Source organism: Gigantopelta aegis, chromosome 3, assembly GCF_016097555.1.
Source record: "Gigantopelta aegis isolate Gae_Host chromosome 3, Gae_host_genome, whole genome shotgun sequence".
NCBI classification, from domain to species: Eukaryota; Metazoa; Mollusca; class Gastropoda; order Neomphalida; family Peltospiridae; genus Gigantopelta; species Gigantopelta aegis.
The window spans coordinates 76,086,753-76,110,368 of NC_054701.1; the positions used below are offsets into that span (position 1 = coordinate 76,086,753).

At 35.9% G+C, this 23,616-nt stretch overlaps 1 long non-coding RNA gene across 1 annotated transcript in view; it reads left to right on the forward strand.

Annotated features, from left to right (window-relative positions):
* Positions 1-219: 219 nt before the first annotated feature.
* The window catches only part of LOC121392662, a 29,921-nt gene continuing 6,524 nt past the window's right edge, over positions 220-23,616 (forward strand). The window contains exon 1 of the long non-coding RNA XR_005960528.1: positions 220-540. This is a non-coding gene — a long non-coding RNA (uncharacterized LOC121392662). The remainder of the gene's footprint in view (positions 541-23,616) is intronic.

Consider the following 23,616-nt stretch of genomic DNA (forward strand, 5'->3'; position numbering starts at 1 on the left):
GTTAATTGCCAATTTTATCCGACCATTCAAAATAACCCAAGCAGTTCTTCTCTTCACTGGATCAATGAAGTGAGGTAAATTAATATCTGCTGATGTCGCCGGAAAATAAAATAATTAGCAACCCCAGTATATAAGTAATAACTTTCAACACCCACCATTACAGATTTGTTTGTGGGCTTGATAAACAGCGATGTGTTTCAAACACCTGATATGTCTGCTATAATTCAGTACACAACAGAGTATTGTATTTCAATATTATATGTAGTTAATTGCCAATTTTACCCGACCATTTAAAATAACCCAAGCAGTTCTTCTCTTCACTGGATCAAGTGAGGTAAATTGTTAATATCTGCTGATGTCACCAGAAAATAAAATAATTAGCAACCCCAGTATATAAGTAAGAACTTTCAACACTCGCCATCACATATTTGAACAAACAGATCACTACGTTTCCAAGAAGAAACTAAACAACTGCTGCCATGTTGAAGCTCGTGCTGATATTGTGTCTTCTGGTTTCAGTTGCACCACTCGCCAGTGCTGGTAAATACCTTCTTGTGGGGTTTTTTGTGATGTTGGTTTCTTTTTATTTGATTTTCTTTATTTGTGTTGTCAATAACTATAATCTCAAATCTGCATTTGTTTTCCATTCAACTTAGTTTTTGCATTTACCATAATTTGACACCCAATAGCTGAAGTATTTTTCGTGCTGGGTTGTCGTTAAACATATATTCTATCCTATCCTATCCTATCCTATCCTATCCTATACTAGTCTATTCTATTCTATTCTACCCTATCATATTATATTCTATTCTGTTCTATTCTATTCTATTCTACTATTCGTTCATTGTATTCTACTGACAATCACTATGAGGAACAATCTACGAATATTAAAAAACTAGAGGAATTCCGACATTTTCTAATGCTTTCATTTTTAACTTTTATATTTTTGAGACGACTGTTCATACTTTTATTAATTCCAGTTTAGTAGTAGTCTTCACGGTAAGCGGTTTTATATATTGTTGTTTACCTGTATATAACAGCCACGTTTGCCAGGCCCCATGGGTGTCCGTTAATTACAAGAACAAGTAAAATTATGTGCGACGGGTCAAGTGTCAGTAGTGTGACATTCAATGTCGGTATTAACACAGCGTAATGTTTCTTATGAATGTTAATGATTTAACAGAAGTCTCAAGTTTGTGATATAGAATTGAAATATGTCGTGGCCAACAACAATCTCAACTCTGCCATCCACCTTGGTGTACTCGCCTGGCTGTAGAACAAGTAGATTTTCGTTGTATTCTCTGTGCTTGAACGAATGCTTCTTAGCCGGATTCGCTTCAGAGTGAGAGTGTTGAAGCTTACCATCAGATCTCCACCAATTAACACAGAGTAACTGTTCTTAGTTTTGTTTTACCGAAATGTAAATGAAGGAACAGAGGTCTCAAGTTGGTGATGTAGGTTCTTGTGTTAACAACATGGTGATACAGATAAAATATATATATTTCTAAGCTCTTACGTGAACGATAGAGTTGACACTGCGACTGAGACCCTCAAGGGTCTTCCATTAGGTATCCCTTTTCGGTCTATCTCTGGGTCTTTATATTTCGTACGTATCGAACAATTATATTTTAGGAAATAAAATGAAATTTAACCTAGTACAAATATTAGAACGATCAGAAACACGTTTAATATACAGCCACTAATATATTATGCAGAAAAATATATTTGATATGTAATAACAACCGTTAAAAAGTCTCTGTTAGTCGATAACATCTTAAACATTGCAGCAAACTCAGGAATGTCACTTTAAATAAAAACAAACATTTCAATTAAAAATCCACAGTGTCTTGATTGCAATGATTTAATTTCAAACTAATTAGTAAAGTCTAAGTTATTGCATAATCAACAGGTAACACTCAAACAATTAATTGAATCGTGCATGCAAGCTAAACATATTTAAAGTACATTTGAATATAGTACTGTTAGTACGTAGCTTAAACCTCATTTTACTTACTAATATACTGATGGAAATAGTCACTGCAACCAAAACCCTAATCCATAGTGTCAGAAAGTTAACCCATGAAAGAATGAATGGATGTTTGACGACACCTCAGCACAAAAAATACATCGACTTTTGGGTGTCAAACTATGGGAAGGTTAACCATAGTGGAAGATTTAGAACTATATTCAAATACACCATCCCACAGACAGGGTAGTACATACAACGGCCTTTGATAGACCAGTCGTGGTGCACTGGCTGGAACCAGAAATAGCCCAACCGACGGGGATCGATCTCACACCGACCGAGTATGGAGCGAACGCTGTACCACTGGGCTACGTCTCACCCCGCATATAAACGATCCCTTGCTGCTAATCGAAAAGAGTAGCCCATGGAGTGGCGACAGCGTGTTTCCTCTCTCAATATCTGTGTGGTCCTTAACCATGTGTTATCTGAATAGTAAGTACAATTACAAACTGGATAAATATGACAATTATGTTATTATGGATATATATTGTTTTTATTTTATTATTTTTAAAGGATACAAAAAAAAGGATACCTCTTTCTGTGTCATTATATTCTTTTATACTCTGTTTTCTACCAAATTATTTTGATATAATAATATTAAAATTAATCACATTCAAATATATATGGCAGGTAAATATATAGTAACATTGTGTATGTGATTATGGATATATACCTTAAATATGTGCAGTTACTAAGATACCTGTACTATTATATTCCTCGACATTTGAAATATATATTCAACTTATAATAACTGCAATAGGGATTTTTATTTCTAACTAAAATGTCTGCATGTTACATTTGTAACATAAGTATTTTTGTCCGTTTAATTTCATAAAGAGTTACATGTAAAACAGAATATGTGTGTATGTGTGGGTATAGCACATGTATATCATTATGTAAGTGTATATATGAATGTGTTTGTATGCCTATGTATGACCTAGTTAACTGTCAACAATACCATTTGTCTTACAAATCATTCAATATCCTTGACATTTACTCCATTGAAATAATCGCCCTTGTAAACCTTAATCAGTTAAAAGGAATGGCATTCCCTGTGATGTATGTTTTTGTTTTAACACTTCTTGTTAATACTTCCCCTATCTCTTTCCTTAACTTTGTACCTACAATTAGATTACGTAACGTGCAAAACAACCTCCAATTTCTCATCTTCATGTTGACCTCTGTATTAAGGAATATATTAATATTTTCAAACTGCCCAATGGGTAATGACATAGAAGCTTACTGGAGCGTCTGTCGGGCTTTTTAATGTTAGGGTGATATCGTGGAGTTATTGCATTCGATTCACATTTAACTTTGATATTTCGATGTTCGATGAATTCGTAGAATTCAAGTCTCTGTTTTTCTCCATATCCATGGCTACAGCTCTCATTACTTGTCTTTACATAATTCAGATGTCACAAAAATCAAACCCAGTTCTTCTCATTCTAATTCTGTTGTGCAATGATGTTGAAACAAATCCCGGGCCAAACCAAAACACTGAAAATTATGAACAATTATCAATCTTTCACTTAAAGGGACATTCCCGAGTTTGCTGCACGTTTTAAGATGCTATCGACTAACAAAGCCGTCTTAACGATTGTAATTACATATAAAATATATTTTTCTGCATAAAGTATTAGTGGCTGTATATTAAACGTGTTTCTGATCATTCTAATATTTGTACTAGGTTAAATTTCATTTTATTACCAAAAATAAATTTGTTTGGGCTTCTTACAAATATTAAGACGACCAGAAACGCATTTAATATACGGACACTGATATTTAAAACCAGAAAATATATTTAACATGTAAGTTTAGTTGTAGAAATATTTTCTTAGTCGGAAACATCTTACAATGCAACACACTCAGTAATGTCCCTTTAAATATACGTAGCTTACACAATAAACTGTGCATGTCAGAACTTTCGGAAATACCTACTGACTTTCATATCCTATGCTTCACCGAAACCCATCATGATATTTTGTTTTAAATCAGGTATCCAATAAGGACGATAAGATTGATCACTATGACGAACCGTACCGAAGAGACCGTACCAATCACGGAGGGGGTGTCGCAGTTTATGTCGATTCGCATCTAGCCCATACACGACGATACGACTTAGAAACGCCTCATGACGAAATAATATGGGTTCAAATTAAACTTAAACAAACATCACTACTATTATGCGTGGAATACCGCCCAAATACAACACAGACAAAATTCTGGAACAGGTTAGACTATTCGATAGAAAAAGTATAGGTATGTGCTGCAACAGTATTTATTATTGTTGGTCACCTCAATCAAGATTTACTCTCGTCAAAACGAAACGAGCTGTACGAATTAATAATGCACAAACACTTGTTCCATGTAATTGACACCCCGACACGCGTAACAGCGACAAATATTGACTCAATTCTTATCACAAATACATATGAAATCAACGAGTGGCGTTATACCGTTATCCGCGATTGTTAGCGATCATAAAATAACATACATCATTTTAAATGCACTGCTAGAGCATACGCAAGAGTAATATGGCTTTAAAATAAAGGTGATTTCGAAAAATTGAATAAATTAATTACGAATGAACCATGGCAATTAATATTTGAAAATTCGGAAAATGTTAAATGCGCTCTGTCACGGATGGTTGGCCTAATTAATGACCTAACAAGGTATTATCTGAAAATATATACATTTGATTTGTCGCTAAAAGTATTTTATTTAACCATTTACATAACTACTATAATCCACTTATTTCTGATATTTTGTAAAAATAATTTAATTATGTCGACGGTTCATAATTCAGGAAAAAATAACGGCTATTTGGAGTGAAGAGGTGTGACGTATTATTTTTGTAGTCACATGATGGACAACCCCCAAATAACCGCAGTGTCAAAACGATTTGCCAAGCTCGTGTAACGAGAACGCTTGAGTGTTCTCTGCGACGTAAGGTTAATCGAAAGAAAAACAATGAAAATAAGTTATAAAAAATTATATAAACATGTACTGAATGATAATAAGCTTATACATTAATTTATTTTAGCAGCATAATCATTTTAAACGGTGATGATCCCGACTAGTTAGGCCTTTGCATGTACAGGTAAATTTATCGTTTGTTGTACGCGGAAAAATCTAAACACCGCATTCATTTTTCACTTTGTCAAATTTATTATTATATAAAATATGCCATAACCCCATGGGTAATTACACCTGGCATGGGATAGGAATTGTTACATTTTTAAAGAATATGTATATGTATGTATATGGCCTCCGCTAACGAGGGCTGCCTATAAACACAGCAAAAATGTATATAGGCGGTAAATAAGTATTTGATTGATCCATATTGCCGAACCACTTGGAACAGGAGGAATACATAATAAGTACAAACAGGGGAATGGGGGTTGAATATGAATCTAGCGGACACTTGGAACAGGAGGAATACATACCAAGTACAAACAGGGGAATGGGGGTTGAATATGAATCTAGCGGACACTTGGAACAGGAGGAATACATACTAAGTACAAACAGTGTATTCATATACACACAAACCACAGACAGTACACAAACTAACAGTGGGGGCTTGTAACTTGAAGCAGTCGGAAGGAAACGTGTTATATGTTTTCGAACCGTCAATGTGCCATTATTGCTACAGATAAGCATAATTAATAACGGTGATTTGGTAACAGTACTAATCGTTTAGCTAGTTCCGCAGATCGGTACTGTTAGTGACTTAAATATGGCGGCATTCTCAGAAGTATTATTATTATTTTAAATTATATATTAGCCACGAAGTGTCTTACATATAGCAGGCCGTTTAATCGTATAAACAACGAAGCAAATTGCCAGTGCGTCACCAACTACACTCGAAGTTGTGACCAATCACTATCCGTATAATAACGGTATAGCTGAGAAACCTCTCTACCCCCATTCCCAGTCTGGAGCTCGACGCGGTAGACGTGTTTGTTTCGCTTGTGCACACAGCACGTGCTTTCGCGGCTCGACTTGGGGATCCTTCACTTCGCTTGTTGTTTTTATCAGCGAAGTGAAGTTTTCTACTGGGATGTATGCGGCCATTGGAACTGATTGAGAGCTGGAACGCTTCTCGTTTCGACAGTCTGCACCACCAGGTTGGATTCTTTTTTAGCGAGATTCCTTGCCTCCACGTCATTTCTCCGTCTGACTATGTTGACTTGTTTTTTTCGTGACTCGTATGACTGCCATTCTGCAGAACGCCACGGTCGTTCGCGTTTAGTCTCAACATGTCCGAGCCTGTCCTAGCAGCACTGGAAGAGTGACCGCCCCACTCTAAGAAGAAATAGGAAGCGGGGTCGGCTCCTGCTACTCTTTTCTAGACTTTACTTTGTTTTATTGTGATACCATCTCGTATCCTCCGGAGTCGGGCCCGTCCGCACCACTATACCAACCCATGACGACTGGACTATACCCTAGTCTGATTCTCTGTCTCGTTCAGACAGATCCGGCTTCTCTAGATCTGTATTTCAGCACAGCACTACACCTTCAACGTCTATTGACTGTCAATCTAGAGATTTTCTTGACGGGATGCAACCCATCTCGTCCCTACAAGCTGTGCGCCCTAACGGCCTTAACGAGGCCACTCACGTGGACATATAGATCGGACTTTAAACTTTTAGACCATCGTTCAAAAGTGCATGTCGAAATTACTTCTTTTTTTTAAATATTATTAAATAGTCCGATCCTCTCTTCTTTATTTTTGGACTGTCCTTCTAAAATGCTCCAAATTATATAAATATTCGATCGAGCAGTCAATTCTTTTTATTTTTGGCTTGTAACTTTTCCTCTTTTTAAAAAAAATTCTATTAACTTTTTTACTAATTGCTATTTTCAAAATTCTGCCCATTTTCAACTCTACCTCCCCCCCCCCCCCCCCCATCCATCCCGAGTCAGGCCACCGATCTTATCTAATTTCTTTTTGACCGCCCGATCTAATCTAGCGACCAAATTTAATGAGTACAATTTTCTTTATTAATTATATTAATTAGAGATGCGCATCAACATTTTAAAGGCCCACTATTTAATTTTTGGATGTAAATTTCAAAATTGTCCCCTTAATTTTTTTTTCTGTCTCTGGATAACCAGGGGCCACGGGACGGACACGCTCAAAACTCTAGTGGTATATAAGCATGTAAACATTATTCGCACTCGCACCTCTCTACCTGCAGTTAATATATATACGGGAAGGGGCACAAGCCATCTTTTTACGTTCGAAATTTGATAACTGCAAATTAGATGTACATTAACGAGGTCAATGAGGTAAATTTTATTGACACATTGTAATCAACATACTAGTAGACAAGGCTTCATTTTCTAGTAACGCAGGGCATTATGTTGTGTACTAAGAAAAAATTATTGTGCCACAATGTTTTTTGTCGGTGCAGGCACATACCCATATTCTTGCACAAGCATTTAGTTTTTGTGATACATTTTCCCGGGAACATGTTTCGACACCTCACCGTAAACTTCGCTCGCCTCCGTGTAGACCCCCCTCCCCATGCTATAATCCCTGCACACGCGTCTGCAGTGGTACTGTGTACGGAGCTCCGGGAAAAAAAATAAAACAAAAAAATAACCCTTGCTCTTCCCTCCTCCCCCCACCCATAAATAAATAAAATTAAAATAAATAATAATAATAATCGCTTGCTCAATTCCCTGCTGAAGGGGCCGTCCATAATTTTCAATATTTTCACAAGTGTACAAAGAGCACACTTTTGACACCCCCCCCCCACCCCCAAAGTGTACATCCCCAAATGAAAAATATTGATCGACATTTTTCATTTTTAAAAAAAGTACGCTGGCCCCTTAACCCCTGCCCCCCCCCCCCCCCCCCCCGCGCTTACTGTTTGTACGCTCGTAAAACTGTTGAAAATTATGGAAGGCCCCTAAGCAAATTTAGTGTTCTGTTTTTCTCCCCCCGATAATTGTCTGGGGGAGCGCGTCACCCCCTGTAAACGATGCTCACCTCAGTCTAGACCCCCTTGCTAAAATTCCTGCACACACACCCGCAGTGGCCCTGTGTACGATAGCTCCGTAAAAAGTCCCACCAAAAAACAAACACAATAATAAAAATAAAATTTAAAAAAACAAAAATAATAAATAAATAAATAAATAAAACAAATAATAATAAACAAAAATTGTGAGTTTATATTCCAACTATTTATTATTTTATTTCATTGTATTCGCCGTTTTTTGTTGTGGGTTTTTTTTTTTTTTCTTTTCTTTTTATCTTTTTTCAAGAAATAATATATTTTAAATTATTATAAAGTCTGTATACGCGGCGGTCGTGCACTATGTATCAAATTCAAAGGTACTTTACACGGCTGTCGTATATATAGCCTCATCAATACTCGGTTTTGTCGTACGTTTTAGACTCCCCATAAAAGAGTTCCTATTTTTAAAAATGAAGCTGCCCACAGGTTGTCATGGGATTCTGTCAATCGTGGTTCAATAAAAATGCTTTGGGTGATACAATAGCTTGGTTTGGTATTCCAAATTAATGTAATTGTCATTTATAATCCATATTTAGAGAAATAAGGCCCACTAAATCTGTGATTGAGTGCCTTTAATATTGCATGCGATAATTTTGAAACTAATTAAAAATCACATTAAAAATAGTATACCGCATCGCATTGTTACCATTCGACCTGATGATAAGCCATGGTTTGATAGTAAACTACGAAAAGAATTATGAATTAGAGACCGACTTCGAAAAAAAGGCGCTGAAATCTAAACGACCAACAGATGAACGTAAATAAAAAAATCAACGAAACAAAGTTAATAATATAAAAAAGAGCTAAAGAAGAATTTGCTGACTCCCTAGACACTTTGTAGTAAAAATAAAACCACGTACTGGCAATATATGAAATTTATTTTAAAAACATCGATGCCACAAACCATCGATGCCACAAACCATTATACCACCACTTAAAGATGCAACATCATATATGTCTGTATCATATACGAATTTGAAAACGCAGAAATGCTAAGCAATGTTTTTCTATCAATTTCATCAGTTAATGATGCAAATATTGCACATCTGAGTTTTGGACAACGTTGCAAGGAATCTTTGGAAACCTTGACAATAACCACTGAAGAAATAATAGACATTATTAAAATATTAACACCTAATAAAGCAAGCGGCCCAGATGAAATAAGCCATAAACTACTAAAACATATTGCCAATTCCATTTCGATTCCTCTTCAATTGCTCTTTAATAAATCACTGATCTCAGCAGAATTCCCTACCAATTGGAAAATTGCCCACGTAAAACCACTATTCAAAAAAGGAGATAGACGTTCACCAACAAATTACAGACCTATATCATTAATAAGTTGTGTTAGAAAACTATTTGAGAGAATCGTGTTTAAACACCTGTATAATTATTTCACATTCAGTAATCTACTTTGTAAGTATCAGTGTGCTTACCGACCTAACCGCAGCACCGTGTACCAATTAATTGAATTGTATAATAAAATTTGTAAACCGCTTGACAATAAAGAATATTTCTGTGCAGTTTTCTGTAACATGCCCAAGGCCTTTGATCGGGTATGGCACAGGGGTTTAATCTATGAACTTAAACAATATGGCATCAGAGGCAATCTCTTAAAATGGATTAATAATTATATTTCTAATAGGACACAAAGAGTGTATACAAATGGAACGTTATCAAATTATGGGACTCTAAAGGCTGGAATACATCAAGGATCCGTTTTAGGTCCCGTATTTTTTTTGTATCTATGTTAACGTTATTGCTGACGAATAACAAGACTATTTGCCGAAGATACAAATATTGAAATATCGTCAAATGACATTTCAGTTATAGAATGCGATCTAAACATTAATTTGTTGAAACTATATGAATGGTCAAACAAATGGTTAGTTACCTTTAATCCGAATAAAACGAATGTATTATTGCTTTCTCTAACCAAACTAATTAATGAACCATGTCTTGTATTTGGTGACACAACTTCAAACAACTCAAAAACGCATAAACATTTAGGTTTAACTTTAGCAGATGATGGAAAATGGCCTAGTCATATTCAAAATGTATGCATATCAGCATCGGTAATGATCTCAGTATTAAGGAAATATAGACTGTTATTAAATCGTCAAACTCTAATGCGAATATATAGTACTTTCATTCGTCCTGTCCTAGAATATGCTTCAGAGGTCTGGGATGGCTGTTTCCAATTAAACTCAGATAATTTAGAAAAGGTACAACTAGAAGCTGCAAGAGTAATCACTGGCATGCCTAAATTTGCTTCACGTAATTCGCCAATCTGATTAAAATTAGCACTACTGGTCTCACCAGTAGATCTAACAGCATTGCATGGACTCCCATGTCCAAGTGACATTCCATCTATAAATAACAATTTAAATATCGACCAATTACACTTCGCCTTTTATAATGTTATTCGGGAGCATACAAATTCTAAAAATATCGGTCGAGACTATTTATGCAATAGGCGAACTTGTTGGTCTATTTCAACATTGAAAAAAACAGGGGGGAAAGTGCAGTAATAAACTCTGGATTATATACTAGTATGGCTATACCATCACTTTTTTGTTCTTCGTCTTGAAACGAATTTTATATAAACGTTTATATTGAAATTAGTTTCCGGCATACTTCGTAATTCACCCGAATCATTTCGTATATCCTCGGCATAATCCCGAATGTTTTCAAATTCTTTTCAAATCACTGGCATAATTTTGCAAGTAAGGTTTTGATTGGTCGAATGAAAGGTTAACTGGACGAGCTCCAGCGCATTCCCAGTCTGGAGCTCCACGCGGTAAGACGTGTTTGTTTCGCTTGTGCACACTGCACGTGCTTTCGTGTGCTCGACTTGGGGGTCCTTCATTTCGTTGTTTTTGTCAGCTTAATGAAGTTTTCTACTGGGATGTATGCGGCCATTGGAACTGATTGAACGCTGGAACGCTTCTCGTTTCGACAGCCTGCACCACCAGGTTGGATTCTTGTTTTAGCGAGATTCCTTGCCTCCACGTAATTTCTCCGTCTGACTGTCGACTTGTTTTTTTCGTGACTCGTATGACGGCCATTCTGCAGAACGCCACGGTTGTTCGCGTTTAGTCTCTACATATCCGAGCCTGTCCTAGCAGCACTGGAAGACTGACCGCCCCACTCTAAGAAAAAATAGGAAGCGGGGTCGGCCCCTACTACTCTTTTTCTAGACTTTACCTTGCTTTATAATGATACCATCTCGTATCCTCCGGAGTCGGGCCCGTCCGCACCACTATACCAACCCATGACGACTGGACTATACCCTAGTCTGATACTCTCTCTCGTTCAGACGGATCTGGCTTCTCAATATCTGTATTTCAGCACAGCACTACACCTTCAACGTCTATCGACTGTCAATCTAGGGGTTTTCTTGACGGGATGCAACCCATCTCGTCCCTTTAAGCTGTGCATCCAAACGGCCTTAACGAGGCTACTCGCGTGGACATATCGATCGGACTTTAAACTTTTAGATCTGCGTTCAAAATTTTATGCTGACATTACTTTAAAAAAAAAAGAAATTATTAAATAGTCCGATCTTCTCTTCTTTCTCTTATTTAATTTTGGACTGTCCTTCTAAAATGCTCCAACTTATATAAATATTCGGCTGAGCAGTCAATTCTTTTTTATTTTTGGCTTGTAACCTTTTTATTTTTTAAATTTATTCTATTAACTTTTTTACTAATTGCAATTTTCAAATTCCTCCCATTTTCAACACCCCCCCCCCCCCCCCCCCCCCCATCCCGAGTCATGCCACCGATCTTATCGGAGGTCGGACTCGGGATGGGCGTGTTCGAAACCCTAGTGGTATATGGGCACGTTAAACTATTATCCTGTTCAATTATTTAGACCCAAAGTTTTTTGGAAATGTTACGTTCCTACTCGATATTTGTTTTCTTTGCATTTACATGAAAACAAACCCAAACCCCGACAGGTTTTATATACAAATCATCATATAAAATGCACGAAGTTGACTTAATTCCACTTTTTCCACGTTATTTCGCCTATAAATAACTACGGTCATTTGCATATCAAAACATTGGGATCTGAGGCTACGTGAAGGCCATTATAGCTTGTTTCACTAAATCAAGGTTATCATTGTTTTGCAGTGTGTAACAGCATTGTCTAATCTTTCCGTTAAACATAGATGTAAACAAACAGAACATGTAACCCTTTCTTGTAGGTGCATTATATTTAATAAATTTAGCTAATGTATTATGTATTTTTAATTTATTATATCAATTATATATTACCATACCATACCTAACCTAACACAACTGAGGTGTAGCACAGTAATAAACACAAATCACCTCACACACACCGCAGACTGTGTTTTCCAAATTTATAAATAAATTTAATGCAGGGCCGGACCCAGAAGACTGGGGGGGGGGGATAAAATGTCAAAGGCCACCAACATCAAATAATAATAAAAATGTTATTTAATTTGCCTCTAAATTGGGAACTCATACGTGTATATATATATATATATATATATATATATATATATATATATAGTATTTAGGGTGGTGCTAGGGGCTGGGGTTTGGGGGTGGGGTGTTACATTTGTAATGCGAAAAACCAAAGGGCTATTGTTCGGACTCGTATGGGTTCAACCACTTTTTCATCCCGCAGACACAGCCCTGAATGTTCAAAATACGATAGCATTGCTTGGTCAATAACATCATTATTTCGATCTATGACTGCACGTGCTATTGTAGCAATGTGTAAACCACGTAAAATACAAGTTAGGTAGGGTATATAAATTCATTGAAAATGTATTAGTCGACATTCTTGTTATTGTTATTTGAGGAAAAATATGGGTAAATCTAAAAACACTTCAGTTGATGTAAAATCGTGTTTTAAGAACGTTTTCGATTATTTTGAAGATGAATATCAGCGCGGTAGACCTAGGTATGCTTCTTATCGAATTGTCGATCGAGTTTCCGCTGCACTTAAAGTTTCGGTTTCAACAGTAAAAAGAACTGTGAAAAATCTAAGCACAGAAATCACTGTTAAAAAACGCGACCGAAAACTCATCGATTTATTTGATAAAGATGTTATTAGACGACGAGTATACAGATTTTATAGAGAGGGCGAATTACCTACATTACATAAGATTAACGTGGCTTTAAGGTAGGAATGTGGAATCAACATATCCATATCAACTTTACGAAGAACACTCCATGACCTCGATTTTAAATACCAACATATGTCTACAACCGGAAAAGTGATTTTTGAGGACGCCAATATATCAGACAGGAGACTGTCCTATCTCCATGAAATATCCAGTTTACGAGAACAGGGGTATTTAATAGTGTATCAAGATGAGACCTGGGTGAATGTCAACCACACAACATCCCACCACTGGACAGATATCCACCCGGGCACAAGTACCGCCAATCACCTGCCGAAATCAGACGCTGCTGATCGAGTTCCTAAACTCTGTTCGGTGACTGGGAAGGGAAAAAGACTTATTATTTGTCATGCTGGCTGTGATAAATATGGATTGATAGATGGCTGTGAATTGATCTTTGAGGCTAAAAAAAACAGACGGAGACTATCATGGTGAGATGAATCATGACAATTTCATCAAATGGTTTGAAGAACAACTTATGCCTTCTCTACCAGAACCTTCTGTTATCGTCATGGATAACGCAAGCTACCACAACAAATTAACTGAGATTACACGATGTCCTGCACTAAACGCTAAAAAGGAAGAAATTCAGTCGTGGCTACGAAACAAAAATATACCTTTTGAGAGTAACATGACAAAGCCAGTTCTTTATGAACTTGTGAAAAGTAACAAATGTGCAAAGCAATTTGTTACTGATGCTATTGCTGAACGCCATGGGCACTTGTGTCTAAGACTGCCGCCAAGACATTCTGAACTCAATCCGATAGAACTGATCTGGAGTCAAGTCAAAGGGCACATAGCTCGTCATAATGCAATCTAATTAAAATTAGCTCCACTATTACATGTGGATCTAAAGACAGCCAGTTGGAGCTCATGTCCACCAATCAAAACCTTACTTGCAGAATCCTGCCAGTGATTTGCGTAGTCCCCAATGTCCAGGTAACATTTCGTCTGTAAATAATAATTTAAATATTGACCAATCACACTTCGCCTTTTATAACGTTATTTGGGAGCATACAAATTCTAAAAATATCGGGCGAGTCTATTTTAGTGGTCGCAGTACAGCGAACCATACCAATACGTACGGGGTGGGTTATCAGTCTTCAATTTTACATTAAAAATTATTTATTTATTTATAAAATTTAAAAAAACTAAATCAGTCTTCAGTTTTACATTACAAATTATTTATTTTATAAAATAAAACATGTTTTAAGGCATTCGTAATTAACACGAAACATGTCGTATACCCTCAGGATAATTCGGAATGTTTTCAAATTATTTTTAAATCACTGGCAGGATTCTGCAAGTAAGGTTTTGATTGGTGGACATGAGCTCCAACTGGCTGTTTTTAGATCCACATGTAATAGTGGAACTAATTTTAATTAGATTGGTCATAATGATGGTAAAATGACCACGGTGCGGAGAGAACTTGCACATGCATTGAACTCTGTCACGCCTACACACTTCTCTGACGCAGTTAAACATGTAATAAAGATCGAAGAAGATTTTAGAAAACAAAATAGATTTATAAGAAATAAAATACCCCCTGTGATAGTCCCCCTTAACGAAGATAGTGATGAAGAAATGAGTTCGTCGACTGATTAAGTTATTTCTCCATACCCATCAGGAGTATTACTTTAATGTATGCATGAACTCTTTAACACCAAAAACTATTTATTTCCATATCATTCACTATCAAACAACCTAACAACCTATAAACTAATCGACTAGAAATGCATATAGACTACACATACATACGAGAGAAATGTTTATTTAACGACACACTCAACGCATTTGATATACGTTTATGTGGCGTCAGACAAAACGGTTAAGAAGCATTATGACAGTGAGATAGAAACTCGCTACCGCCACATGGGCCACTGTTTCCGATAAGCAATTCTGATAAGCAATAAGGGACGTTTTTTATGCACTATCCCATAGACAGGATAGCACATACCACAGCCTTTATACATCAGTTGTGGTGCACAGGCTGGAACTAGACACAACCCAATGGGTCCACCATGTGGGATCGATCAGTCGACCTACCATGAGCGAACGCTTTACCTCTGAGCTACGTCCCGCTCCATATACAAAAGAAGCCTTAAGTGGGGTTGGGGTTGTGCAGAGGGTCACACCTCCACCAATCGCATGCATACCATATTCTTCTTCTTCTTCTCTCTCTCTCTCTCTCTCTCTCTCTCTCTCTCTCTCTCTCTCTCTCTCTCTCTCTCTCTCTCTCTCTCTCTCTCTCCCCCTATAACCATATAACCATAGATTAAAATATGTTGAGTGCGTCGTTACATAAATGACGTGTCTCTCTCTCTCTCTCTCTCTCTCTCTCTCTCTCTCTCTCTCTCTCTCTCTCTCTCTCTCTCTCTCTCTCTCTGTCTGTCTGTCTCTCCCTTCAGCGCGCGCGCTTGTGTATTCCATAATATAATTATAATATTTGATACATTTTTTTTTTTCAAACTGAGGTTTTGTCACTTGAACTCCCCACCTGAATCCGCGCCTGCTTCATGTTTACAGATATTTTCTTAAATATAGGTCATACTACGATTTGTGCGGATAGGACGATAGAACCGAACATTAGTTTGAAACGCACTATTGGAGAAGCCATGTGTTTAGGGAAGTGACGTCACGTATCAGCATGCGCGCGCATCTGGTAGGCAGAAGTCTATCATAATGGCCATTAGTAACAAAGCGAACTAGCGTAGCGTGAATAGTAAAGAATGGCCAAAACGTGCTTAAATTACCGCTTGTAGCACGCGAACGCTATTCTACATAGCTCCTGTATGGAGGAGATACATGTACTCTTTCCACCCATAAAATTTGACGATTGACCGAGTTCAAAACTATAGCAAACTTCCTTTTTTTTTCTTTTTCTTTTCACCTGAATAAATATTTTTAGTCCATGTATTTTTAAAGCGTCTGGTCCATATTTCAAGTAAAGCATTACAAACGAGCGCGCGCACACACAAATAAAAATAATAAAATAAAACAAGTAGGCCTATATTTTTTATTTAAAACTGTTTAAAAGAAATAATTGGCCTACACTTTGTTAAAGGAAATTATTTCTTTAAACAATTTTAAATAACCCATATCTATATATATATACTACTCAAAAGAATTTAAGGGTCAAAAATTTATAACCAAATATGTTTCAGAGTGTATTAGATTGATGATGTAAACTACACCAAAAATTTAATTTATTGTTCCATATTTACAAAAAACCACAAATAAACGTCACTGTGTACAAGAAAGTCACATGACATGCTGTCAAAGTTGAAGGTTGTCAAACATGGATTTTACACATTAGAACATTCGTTTAATAGTGTGTGAATCCACCCCTGGCGCGAATACGCGGTTCCATCTTCAGAACATTTTGTAGCATTATTTTTTATATATATATATACGGTACATAAAATTGCCATTAATATTTTAATCGCCTAATCCCATGCAGTCCAGGACATAGTTTAATACGCAGTCGATCTAGGATTGATTCCTGTTGGTGGTCCTATAGGGCTATTTCTCATTCCAGCCAGTGCTCTATAACTGGTGTAACAAAGGCTACACTATTTATTATCCTGTCTGTGGGCTGATGCATATAAAAGATCCCTTATTGTTAATCGGAAAGAGTAATCCATTGTGTGACAGCAGCAGGTTTCCTCCCTAATATTATCTGTGTGATCCCTAAACATGTACGACTCTATATATCCGTAATTAAAATGACTTGAGTGCATTGTTAAATAAAATATTCCTTCCTTTCAAATCTAAAACAGTGTCAGTTACCTTTGACAAGAGGCACAGTTTCAAAGGCTATCACTTTCAACCTGATTAATAAACCAGTTAAAACAACAAATTACTGTAAATGGTAACAATACAATGTTTTAATTTAAGACACACATTAACACAATGCAAATATCATTTGATCATTGGTTTATAATGATAATAGAAAAAGAAAATAATAAATATGTGTTGTCTATTGTTTCTTGATATAATTTTATTGATTTTGTAAAGTCTGTTTTTATTAGAAAATAGAGATCCTGGTAAAAGAAAGATTAAATCCAAGTGTTACCAATGTCATCATCACATACTGAATAGCCCCAATAATATTGCACATGGTAGTTTGGAAAGTTAGTGAAAAAGGTTCTGGTATCCTTCTTATGCACAGAAACATGAGATACTGTAGAAAAGAATTGCTGAATCTGATACCAGTGTTCTCCTTAGCATCCCTTAATTCACCCTAAAACTTAAACGCCCTTAATTCATCGTGAAAGGCCCATTTTTCATCCAAGAGTTGCCGGTTCTCTTTTTGTCCATAAACAGGGATCACTGATACCTAGAAAAAAATATGAAAATTGGTAAATTTCTATGATATATAAGTATGAAAGTTTTATATTGTGTACATATTAGTACTAGTAACTATAGCATTTTTTGACTGTATCATGTAAGCCCAAGATGTTGGTCAAGGACATATATATTGAATATTATTGAAATATTTGAATACACATAAATGTATTTGTGAAGACATATTGACATCTGTCACTGATGACAATAATACTTATAAATACAATCAGCTCCCCTTTTCTTTCTTTATTTGCTGCAAACAAATTCAGATAACTTATATAATAAATGCATGTAACATAATTTATGTTTTTAATAAAATATGGTGGCTATCACCAACTTGTGGATCAATATCCAGTTTTATTATTATTATTTATTTATTTTTAATCCCAAACAAATGATTTAATACATCTGATATCCCACCCTAAAATGTTTATACCTTTTATTTTATTATTAAAAAATCAACTTACACATTACAAATACACCTGTGAATCACTTCTTCAATAACAAAAAAATAAAACATTATAATTAACATATAATAATTTTTTAATTAATAAATGGAAATATTTCAGAACCATTTTCATATGAAACAATATATATATGCTTGATTGCACACACACACACACACACACACACACACACACACACACACCTCCCTATTATTTAATTACAAATATAAATACTCCAGCCACCTACATATTTTATGGCATAATACAATATAAAATTAATTCAGATTCTTGTTTTACCCACTATAATGGATCTGTCTATACAAACAAAAAGTTACATAAAACGTTGTTTGTCGATTGACTGGGTAGGCCTACTGTTCACAGGGTATCTTTGTGTCCATGTCAGTTTGGTGGGGGCTTTTATTATTATTATTTTATTTTATTTTTATTATCTTTTCAATTTTCATTTCAATAAATACTGACGTGTATTAGTATTACGAATGAATAATATACAACAAATCTTGTATAAAATGACGATCTCCGTTGTGGGATGGACACAGTTGATTGTTGTCAGCTTTAACTGTTCAACGTTTCGCTTCCACTGTATTTGATGAAACTAATTTCATAATCCTTACTACAGTGACTTGTGCATCTAACAACAACGTATGAAATTACCATGACAAAATACCATTCATCAAAACTAGTCTACACTGATTTAATTGACGGAAAAACATTCGATTGTTCATTACTACTAATGCCAGTATTGTCAACTGGTTTCTTGCCTACCAGCGCTCACGCGGTACCACGTGATCAAAACATGTGACGTCACCGTGGCTTCTCCTATAGAATGATGCTTTTGATATGCAAATGACCTTAGTTATTTATAGGCGAAATAACGTGCACTCAAAAGACACAGAGATTTTTAAAAAGTGGAATTAAGTCAACTTCGTGCATTTTATATGATGATTTGTATATAAAACCTGTCGGGGTTTGGGTTTGTTTTCATGTAAATGCAAAGAAAACAAATATCGAATAGGAAATAAACGTAACATTTGCAAAAAACTTTGGGTCTAAATAATTGAACAGGATAATAGTTAGAAGAAGAAGAAGAAGCTCCAGCGGGCTGCTGTTAGATCCACATGTAATAGTGGAGCTAATTATAATTCGATTGGTAATTCGCTATATATTGAAACCGGTCTGACAACACTTACTGAAAGGAAAACCCCCAAAAAGGTTGTGTACAATGTTTAAAATAAAAGGAATGACTCCTGATTTCTTAACTAATTGTATTCCACAAAGATTAGAAAAAAGGGTTCCTTATATGTTAAGAAATCGGGAGGACGTATCTACACCTTTTGCTAGAACCTACTTATTAAAATCATCATTTATTTATTCAGCAATTGATTTATGGAATAATTTAAGCCCAGCAATTAAAAAGTGTGAAACAATATTGTCTTCCAAAACGCAGTAACACCAGTGGTAAATAAAGTTCCATATTATTTTTCCTGTGGAAAAAGAACAGAAATATATACTCTGTCAAAAAAGAAACGCATAGGTGATAGGGAAAGAAGGAAACTGTTTGATTTTACAAAATATCGTGGGTTTTTTTTACAATGTTGCGACCGGCCTCGGTGGCGTCGTGGCAGGCCATCGGTCTACAGGCTGATAGGTACTGGGTTCGGATCCCTGTCGAGGCATGGGATGTTTAATCCAGATATCGACTCCAAACCCTGAGTGAGTGCTCCGCAAGGCTCAGTGGGTAGGTGTAAACCACTTGCACCGACCAGTGATCCATAACTGGTTCAACAAAGGCCATGGTTTGTGCTATCCTGCCTGTGGGAAGCGCAAATAAAAGATCCCTTGCTGCCTGTCGTAAAAGAGTAGCCTATGTGGCGACAGCGGGTTTCCTCTAAAAAAATCTGTGTGGTCCTTGACCATATGTCTGACGCCATATAACCGTAAATAAAATGTGTTGAGTGCGTCGTTAAATAAAACACTTCTTTCTTCTTTCTTTTTACAATGTTGCTAAATGACCATGTTTTTTAGGTTCCTGGAATGGGACAGCATGCCCAAATGCACCCTAAAACAAATGTAACGCACGTTGTGGCATGTTGTGCGACAGTTGCAGGAAATCGGCGTGAAATGGTCAGATTTTGGCGAATGCACGTGAAACTCGCAGAAAAGATTGGGGTAGTGATGGGTATTTAACGCTACAATGCTAGCAATGATGCCTCATTTTCATTTCGACGTAGACGAGTTACAACTAAGCCTGCCGAATCGAAACATTACAATAGGCCGCCTCCAGTTATAGACCGTGGACCCACTATAACAACCCCCCCACCCACCCCTCCCCCCCCCCCCCCCCCCCCCCCCATAGGGATTTTTCAAGATGAGTATATCTTTGAAGCCTATCCATAGACATATTCAAATCAGCTTGTCTGCAGGCAATCTGTTGGTGGGTGTGCCTGTAGGGCTCGTTTGAGTGTAGGCACCCTATTTATTTTTAACAAGGCAAATTTCTGATCAAGTTGAATATTCCACATAATTTTCAAAAATATTTGAAAATAATTCTGGACTATATCACTGCTTTTACTTTAAAGCTGAGTTACTGGTGAATGTATTCCACCAAAAAATAATACATTTTTGGCATCCGACTAAGTATAGTGAGTCAATGAATTTGAAATGCCCTGAGTATTACAAACACAGTATATGAAAAAACTGCATGGCAATGTTGAAGTTAACATTCAGACATATTTTGAACAGGTTTAAGACCAAATTATGAATTCTATTCATGCTAAATTACATGTCATAACAACAAACCACAAAGCAATGCTATATATGTGGTATGGATATAGTACTGGGGTATACTCACCAGCAAAAGTTACACAATTTCCGATATATGTAATGCACATGTGTATATATACATACCGTACTTAAAACATTCTAAACTTTTATTATTGTATTGTATTTAATATGTGAAGGCAGCATTATTTAAATATGGTGCAGTACATGCTGTCTAAACCATTTACATTGATATTTTGAATATTTTTATATTAAACACAAGTTTTACAAACGTAAAAAGTGAATTTACATACCATTCTATGCAAGTCTGCATTACATATACAATTCACCTATCTCACAACAGTTCATCTTACAATAGCCAGGGTTTTTTTGTGCTTTTTGTAATATTTTAGAATTGCAGTTCTATTTATATTATGCTTAACTTGTGTTTTGGTGTATATAATTGACATTTACGTAGGCAGGATATTGTCGTCAGGCAAATATCTAGCACTATAAAAATCTAACTTTCATTCCCAATTCTCAATCATTGTATGTGACCCAAATATGATGTATGTTAAGTTTACAATTTTCTATTTCTACATCCTTCCTTTTATTCTATAAAGTAGATGTTAATAACAACTATAAAACAATATAATATTATGAGGTATAAATAATTATATACTTCTCAAAATAAGTTAAGCAATGCCAGAAATGTATTAATTTCTATGTATACACATACTTAGGATTGCCTGAAGCTTTTATTAAAAAAACAAATTGACCTGGCTTTTTTCTATAACATATTCAAGCTTCATTATTCAAATGTGGTTCAGTATATGGAGTTTATATACTATGTTCACAAATTTATGAAGATGTCCCTCTGTTCTTAGTACCAGCCAATTATAAGTACCTTTGCTCGGCATGTGTGTTTAAACATTTACAATTCATCTATCTCACAGAAGCTTGTACTATTTAAAAAAACATATTTGTATTTAAATTTTGCTTAATTTATGCTTAGGTGTATATAATTGACATCAGATATAGTCATCAGGCATATCTAGCACTTGGACTTTCTTTTCTATTTCAGCCTTATCATCTGACTCAAATATAATGTCTATCATGTTCACAATATCTGTAATTTCTTATTTTTGCTTTGGGCCTTTGCTTTTGTTCCTCCCTCAATATGTCAACAGCTCTTGTATCATCAGATCACAAACCATCCACTTCAGCTTCAGTATTTCTTTGGACATTTCTCAGGCATGTCCATGTGGTTGAGGAATACCCTGGACTTTGTGATATGACTAATACCAAATGAGACCATGGCAATTTGCTCTCTTGCAATTTGCTCTATTGGTACAGCATATTTTCAGGGAATATCTCCTGGATGGAAGGTTTGCAACTAATCCACAGTAGCATAATAACAGCATTCGAGGTTTGGCACTAAATTTCGCATGTGAAAGGGGTTCTTCCAAGCCAAACTAAGTCTTGATCTAAGGAATCCCTACAATGGTCTCAAGAGACTGGAAGACATTACCTTTTAAATGAAAAAAAGAAAACTCTGCCCTCAGCGTCTTGGGAAGAGGGTTCTATTTGTGAGACAAAGTACATGTTTCAAATGCAAACCATGTCCGAGGGTGTTGTAAAGTACACAAGAAGCTGCAGAAACAAAGATTATACTTCAGTGTTTGTACATTGCTGCCAGTTTACCATCCCAGATACGAACATTTGTATAGACACAACTTGGCAACAAGAGGCATCTTATAGATGTGCACAGTATCGTTAAGGATGCAGGGAAGACACCAACTAGCAATTCCAGCTGTGCTTGCCATTACTGGCTATGATACCAACAGTGCTTTTATGCAGAATGGAAAACTGGTGTTTTGTATATTCTCAAGCAACACCAAGACTTCCTTGAAATGTTGTTAGCTCATGGAAGTTCAGCAAACATTGATGTCTATATATTTAAGAAGTAGATCATTTCATATACCCTCTCTATGGGAGTGCAGGTGCGAATAACACAAAAAACAAAAACATCATGACTTGAGAAATATCTGGAAATGTTTGTTGCCAGACCAAGGATGATAATATTGAATTACAGTAGAGTATAAATCAGCCTTCTCCACCCTACATGTACGTATTCACTAAGAATGCACATAAAGAGAACAAATTAGCAAGTTGTCATTTGATATGAGTCATACCAGGCAGTCCATGCTATTCCCCAACCAAATGGTCATATGGCTGAGAAATTTCAGAAGGAACACTAGTGATGAAATAGTGATATTATACCATGAGAGCTGATGGACATACTGATGGAGGAACCAGAGCAGAGCCCGAAGAAGGAGAATACCAGAACTTGTGAACATGACAGACATATTTTAATTGCATGAAAATACAGAGGAATATGAAAGGAAGTCAGAACTTTCCTAGACAATATTTGATGTAGAAACTAATTATATAACACCTGAGCATAAGTTAAGCACAATGTAAATATAAAGGCAAACCTAAAAATATTACAAACACAGACTAGTATAAGATAAACTTCTGTGAGATAGATGACTTGTACATGTAATGCAAAAGAAATTATGGTAGGTACACAAAACTGATGTTTTAAATTTTTAACACTGGTTTTTAGTAAAGAGGGACATCTTCATAATATTGATGCACATACATGTATACTCAGCAAAATTAATTAAGGGCTAGTAAACTTTCTTATATTATAATATAATTCTTTGTTACTGTCATATTATTTTAGCATGTTTTGGTCATATATACTCTTCAAAAGAAGAAACGCAAAACCACATTGTCGTAACATTTGGAGAATTGATTTAATTATTG